The sequence below is a fragment of the Branchiostoma floridae genome, chromosome 11, assembly GCF_000003815.2.
Source record: "Branchiostoma floridae strain S238N-H82 chromosome 11, Bfl_VNyyK, whole genome shotgun sequence".
In the NCBI taxonomy this organism is placed as follows: domain Eukaryota; kingdom Metazoa; phylum Chordata; class Leptocardii; order Amphioxiformes; family Branchiostomatidae; genus Branchiostoma; species Branchiostoma floridae.
The window spans coordinates 1236689-1244049 of record NC_049989.1 but is presented as its reverse complement, the minus strand read 5'-3'; the positions used below and the strand labels follow the sequence as shown (position 1 = coordinate 1244049).

Here is a 7361-nt window from a genome sequence, read left to right as displayed (position 1 = left end):
GAGCATCTTCAAGCTCTGACAAGGAGACTGGCTTGTCTAGCGCATCTCGGCTAACCTGGGACAAGGCGGTGTCCAGCTTATCTAAGAAGTACTGCTGGTCTTGTGTATTTATCTGGTCGGGTTCATACAACCGCGAATAGAAGGTCCGGAAAGTCTCCAAGATCCCATTCTTGGAGGATACAACTTCTCCTGTAGCATTTCTGATGCTGTGAATTAGACGCTTCTTCCCCTTTTCTCGCTCCTTTTGAAAGAAGAAACGAGTAGGCTTTTCGTCTTGCTCGAAAGCCCTGATCCTACTCCGGATCTTTTGACCCGACAGTCTGTCAAGACGTAGTTTGGTCAGCTTCTCTTTGGCCTCTGAGTAACGCTCCATTGTGTCGGAACACCCCCTCAACACATTCAGACGGGACCTTAGAATGTCTATTTCTCTTAGTAAGTCCCTCTCGACCAGGTTGGTCGAGTGGACTATTCGTTTGCTATGCTGCCTAATCAGGTCTTTGGTGTTGGATTTTATCTCCTCCCACCATTCCCTAAGATTTTCACAGTTTTGCTTAGACTCCTGCCAACTCTTATATTTCTCTTCAAAATCGTTGGCAAATAGTGGATCTTCTAAGACTTTGAGTTTGACATTGCATTTCCATACACCAGGGCCTCGTTCAGTGTCCTGTGTGGGTGGCACTGACAACGAGACCATGTCATGATCAGAAAAGGAACACGCCTGTATTACACAGGGACCAAGGTTACTGGTGGACGTGTAAAATCTGTCTAATCTAGACCTTGTGCTAGTGGCTTTCGACCTCCAGGTGAAGTCCTTCTTGTCAGGATGTTGGTCTCTCCAAACATCCACAAGACCTAGGTCTGCACAGAAATTTCTCAACTCCACTACATCCTGGGTATCATTCCCCGGTGTGGTGGTTGAGTCTGAGTATCTATCCAGGCTACAATCTAAAACACAGTTGAAATCCCCTGTTACTATAAGGGTAGCATTGGGGTGCATGTACTGGTGGAGGTCTTCAAAGAAGGTTTTTCTTTCTGCCGCTGTACTAGGAGCATAGACATTTACTACATTGTATTGGGTGTCGTCAGCCTTCACCAGTATCGAGACCACCCTACCATCTAAATCTGTCTGGGATGACATAAATTCCATCCGAGGGGATAGGAGGATGCCGACTCCCCTCGATGAATTTGTACCGAGGGACCAGAATGCTTTGTATCCCCATTGGCGGGTCCATCTTTTCTTATCTTCTATAGAGGATACGTGGCACTCCTGGAGGCAGGCCACATCGACCTTCTCCGTTTTACACAGGTCAATAACCAGATCCCTTTTGTGACCGCTAGCGACCCACCCCGGGGCGGGCCGGCCCCGGCCCGTGGAGCACCAACAGTCGCCAACGACTTCCCATTCCGCCGCCGCAGGATAGCCGACACCTCTAACCCAGTTGTTTGTTGATCCAGTGCGATTCCCGCCCCGTTTTCCTTCCTTTCGCCACCACATGCGACCCGCACTACTTTCAGACGACACACCGCAGCCCCTCTCGCGACACCCTCTCTCACCTCGGCCCCGTTTTGCGGCAAAACACACGTGACGTCGCCACAACGCAGCCGCTCACTTTCACTTTCAGACCTATACAACAACAACAACAACAACAACCGCGGCCTTGAATGGTGTTCGCGAACCGCGCTCCGCCACTGGAACGCGATTCTCGAACGCCGCCCTAGCGACGGAGAGAAAGTACACACAACACAAGCGGTACTCACGTTCAATGCAGTCTTGCTCAACTCGGCCTTTCTTTCCTCTCCTCCGGGGGCACCGGCACTGCAGTCTGAAACAGAAAAGAAAGGAATGGCTATCTACTCTTTCCACTAGGCCACTCCAAGGAACAGCTGAAGGTTAGGGTTAGAGTTAGAGTTAGAGTTAGGGTTAGGGTTATGGAAAGTCGGGAAAGGGTTAGGGTTAGGGTTAGGGTTACGGAAAGTCGGGATAGGGTTAGGGTTAGGCTTAGGTTTAGGGTTAGGGTTACGGAAAGTCGGACACACACAAACTGCAGGCTCTTCTCAATATGCGCTCCGTCCGTACACATTCCCCATCGGGGAATCTAGATTGATTTCATGTCTGAAAGTTGGTCATGGAATAAGGTAAACGCTTGCTCTGTCCTGACCGCGTAAAGAGATTGCGGTATGTGTGTGACATGTGTGTGCGTGCAACTTCTTTTGGATTTGTAAGGGGATGGACCGATCTCGGAGGTACTGCAATACCGAGCCGATCCGCGGTCAGGACAGAGCAAGCTCTTATTCCATGACCAACTTTCAAAAATCAATTTAATCTAGATTCCCCGATGGGGAATGTATCAGAGATTAAACTGATAAGAACAGATACTCTTTTGACAAATACTCTTTTGACAAAAGTAATAACGATGACCGTGACCGCTAGCGGCCCACCCCGGGGCGGGCCGGCCCCGGCCCACACTCCCCGGCTTACATATCTCAGATACAAATCCAGATCAAATCGAAAACTAAAGCGGATCGGCTCGGTGCAGCACCTCACTCCCACCCACCACTCTTGGTCCACCCCCTCACAAACCCAAGGTAAGTGCACACACACACACACACACACACACCATTTTCCCCTTCCCAACCCAACTATTCTACTTTTTTTGGTTTTTCTATTTTATAATTTTTTTGGATTTTCTCTTTTTCATTCTCTAGACCTCCTTTCTTCCAGGAGGAAACACAAGCCAACTACAAGTGCACCACAATGTGAGAGATATCAAAATCAATCCATGTGTGGCCTTCAACCCAAGTGTCATAGAACGCAGCCGGGCTTAAACGTGCAAACTCAAAGTCAAGCCTCTCACTGATCATCTTCTGTAAACGAGTGATCAGCTCATGGCCCATAAAGTGTTTCTTCTCAAAAATCACCTCACAACGTGACTTCCAAAGTAGAGACCTTGTCATAGCTGCCAAAGTCTCCAAGACAAGTCTCGTCTTAGTTGGCATAGACTGGAAGACCAAACCATACACGGCAAAGGCACCCGGCATATTAAACTGGGGAAGAAGCCGCCTGTAAATGAGGCCTTCAACCCACTCCCACACCTCAGCCACAACCGGACACTCCCAGAAGAGATGTGTTACACTTTCCACCATGTTGCAACCTCTCCTAGGGCAGACATCAGAGTCGACAAACCCTCTCCAAGACTTCAACTTCTGTCTAGTCTTCAGAGAGTTGTGTGCAGCGTGCCAGGCAAGCATCCTGTCCCACTTCTGGATCAAGGGATTGTGAATGGCCTTCCACACATCCTTCCACCTGACTGTCGGATTATTCTGAACACATCGAGGGACAATGTTCTCAGCTTTCAGTAGGTCATCGTACAACGACTTGGTGGTGCAGGATTTCCAGTCAATCTGAACATCTTTCGTCTCCAAGTCTTTGAGATGTCCAAAAATCGACTCAAAGTGCGGGGGACGTTCCATGGAGTGCGGAATGTTGTTGTTCCACGACTCGGGGTCTAGTTGTCTGAGACTCAGACCTAACCAGTAGTGGGCATACCTGCTCGTAGGCGCCTCGGGATCAGTGAGGGCCTTCTTAACGGACTTAAGCAACAATGCCTTGGCCTTGAGCGGGATGCACACCAGTCCCAAACCACCCTCTTCCTTGGAGAGGTAGAGAGTTTTTCTGTTCACCAACTCTGTTTTGCCGTCCCACAGAAACTCAAACATCAGTTTCTCAATCTTTCTTTGGACTGAACGAGACAGCGGGTAAACAGGGGCAACATACCAAAGAGTGGCAGCCGCCAAACTGTTGATTACCAATGCCTTCCCAAACAACGTCAGTTTACGATCCTTCCACTTCTCGAGTGTTGCCTTGAATTTGGCAAATCTTTGCAACCATGCCTCTTCGGCCAAGTTCTGGTTACCAACCGGACTGCCTAAAATCTTCAGATGAGACGAAGACCATCCTCCAATGGGATATGGCTGATCTTGGCGTCCTCGCCAACACCCCAGCCACAGCGCCACTGTCTTTCCCAAGTTTAGCTTTGCCCCAGTTCCAGATTCGTACTTCGAAATCAATTCAAAAGTACGGTCAATGGACCTACTGTCTGTCAGGACAACAGTATTGTCATCTGCGTATTGTACAATCTTGGTGTCTCTCCCAGAACCTCCGGGGAGGTGCACACCCTTTATCTGAGTGTCAGCTCTGATCGCTGCCGCTAAGGGCTCAATACACAGAACATAAAGAAGAGGGGACAATGGACAGCCTTGTCTGACTCCCCTCTCCACAGGAATAGAGGACGAGAGACTACCATTGACCAGCACCTTGCTGGATACCTCGCTATACATAGTAGCTATGTATTGCCTAAACGTGGGTCCGAAACCCAACCTCTCTAAAATACTGACCATAAAGTCATGGTCTACTCTATCAAAAGCCTTCTCCTGATCTAAGGCTAGAAAGACACAGGGAAGGTCTTTGTCATTGACATAGGCAGCAATATCCCTCAGAAGGCAAACACTATCTGAGATGGAACGCCCTGGGATACCACACGACTGGTCCGTATGGACCACCAGCCCAATCACTGCCTTTAGTCTATTCGCTAACACCTTGGACAGTATCTTATAGTCCACATTGAGGAGCGAGATCGGCCGCTTATTGGCGGGATTTAATTGATCCCCCTTTTTCTCCAACAAGGTAATGATTCCTTGACGTTGTGATGGTGCTAACTAACCATCCTGCAACCCTTCTTTGAACACCTCTAACATGTCTGGTCCAAGAAGGTCCCAGAATTGCAGGTAAAATTCTTTGGGCAATCCATCTGATCCGGGTGTTTTGCTGTTGGCCATACTTTTGAGTGCTGTTAACAACTCCTCAGCCGAAATTGGTCTTTCAAGCTGATCAGATACTTCTTCGGGAAGGGTCTCTTCCAGTTTACTAAGGAAGTAATCCCTATCTTGGGAGTCTAACTGGTCTTTCGTGAACAGCTTGGCATAAAAATCACGAAAAACTTCCGTAATTTCGTCAGTCTCAGAAGTGATGTCTCCATCATTCTTTCTGATCTCACGAATAAGTTTCTTCTTCCCTTCGTCCCTTTCGCTTCTGAAGAAGAAGCGAGTGGGTTTCTCACCCTCTTCAAAATGTTTGATCCTGGACCTGAGGCGTTGTCCCTCCAACTGATCCCGGACCCACTTATTAGCTTTGTCCTTTGCCTCCTCATACTCACGAAGGGTGGTGGTGCTACAATCTCCGCAGTTCAGGCGAGATCTGAGCATGTCTACCTCCTTCTCAAGACCTTTCTGAACAAGTCTAGCACCTTTCGCTCTTCTTTTGGAGTGAGTCACCACCAGGTCCCTTATCTTAACTTTGACTTCATCCCACCACTCTCTCATGGACGAGTGGTCACTCTTTTGGTTCTGCCAACCTCTATACTGTTCCTCTAAGTCTTGGACAAAGAGGGGGTCGGACAAAGTTTTAACGTTACATTTCCACACACCACGGCCTTGTTGGACAGGGTGGGTGGGTTCTATATCAGTAACCACTGCATCGTGGTCAGAGAACGGACAAGAGACTATCCTGGCCTTCGTGGAAGGGTCATCTGAGACATAGATTCTATCTAACCTTGTCCTGGTTTGGTTGGAGGGAGAACGCCACGTGTACTCTAACAGAGTTGGGTGCTCGTCCCTCCACGTGTCCTTCAAACCAAGATCCGTGCACAAGGATCTAAGTTCAATCACATCCTGTGTATTGAGGCCTGGGCTTGCAGAAGACGTGGTGTGTCTGTCAAGGGCGGGATCTAAAACACAATTAAAGTCCCCTGCTATAATGAGGGTGGCATTTGGAAACATGTACTCGTGCAGAGAGGCAAAGAGAACAGCTCTATCTCTTGCCGTGTTGGGGGCGTATACGTTAACTACATTATATCTCGACGAGCCATCCGAGATAAGGACAGAGACTATCCTGCCATCCATGTCTACCTTTGAGGAGACGATAGACCACTTGTCAGACATAAGTATCCCAGTTCCCCTGGCAGAGTTGGTGCCCAGTGACCAGACAGTTTTGTTTCCCCACTGCCTGCTCCAAGACGACTTGTCGGCCAGGGAAGATATGTGACATTCCTGGAGACAAGCCACATCTACCTTTAAATTCCGACAAAAATAAAAAACCTGAGATCTCTTCAGCTTCTCCTTCATACCGTTCACATTAAGCGTCAATATTCGTAAGTCCATGGACATGCTTTTAAGGTCGGTCAAAGAATCCTAGCGTGGCTTGCCTCTGCTAGTCTTACCGCCTTTGTTGCCACCACCCTTGTTTCCAGCACCTTTGAGGGCGCCTGGCTTTTTCGTTTTGGAGCCGTTCTTGGGCTCCTCAGACTGAGACTCCCCGGATGAGGCAAACATGTCAATTTGGGACCCGAATTTTGCGGTATTATCGGGGTCCTTTTTGACCTTTTTCCTTTCCAGTTTCTCTTTAGGGTTCTTTGCCGAGGTATCTGAGTCGTCCGACTCGCTCGGGTCACTCTGATGAGGACGCTTAGGCGCATTCTCCTCTCTATCACTGTCATCTATGACAAGGGGCTCGGCCAGGTTGATGGTAAGCTCGGGACCCTCTTCACCATCACCTATGGTGAATCCAGGACCCAAGTCACCACTCAGTTTTTCAGCCAGCGATTCCGACAGGGCCAGCTTGAAGGTGGTGGTAGGCTTGTCTACCTCCATTTCTTCCACCTCTTCCTCATCTTCTGGCATTTTGTTGTCACCATCCTCAGGGAGGGAGCCCAGATCCCAGAACCCCTCCTCATGACTACCTTTCGGTGGCGATTCGGACGGCGGTGTGACAGCCCTAGCCGGTGTCTTTACCACCGCCTCCGCTTTGCTAACATCATCTTCCTTGAGAGGGGAGGTTTCACCGTCGGGCTTGACTTCCACCCCCTTGTTCTTATCCCCTGAGTTGGCAGCAGAGGAGCCCCTACCACCTTATGAGGTAGTTTCCTCTTCGCCCATGACTTCCTTCTTCTCCCTCACTCTCACCACTAACCGACTCAATCAGTGGGGGATCTTTCTTATGGGATTGGGTACCACCACTTCCACCCTGCTTAGCCTCTGAGCCATTCTTAGCCTGATTCTGCTTAGCCTCCTTGCCACCTGATTTCCCCTGACTCACTGTTTCTGTGGGCTTGGTCCAAGAAGTAGTACCGCCCCAGGCCGTCGTCATGGACAACTTGTTCGCAAAGCTCAGGGGACAGGACCTGAACGTATGTCCCTCCCCTTTGCAATTATTACACCTGATCTGTTCCGTGCAATCACCAGCTTTGTGGCCGAGCTCGTGGCACCGTGAACACTTGTCAACGGTGCAAGCCGCCACAAAGTGGTCC

The 7361-nt window shown here is 49.4% G+C and overlaps 1 non-coding gene across 1 annotated transcript; it reads right to left on the bottom strand.

Moving 5' to 3' along the window:
* Window positions 1-2222: 2222 nt before the first annotated feature.
* On the bottom strand, window positions 2223-2416 carry LOC118426773. The gene has a single exon (XR_004832469.1). It is a non-coding gene; the product is annotated as a U2 spliceosomal RNA (small nuclear RNA).
* Between the last annotated feature and the right edge of the window lie 4945 nt (window positions 2417-7361).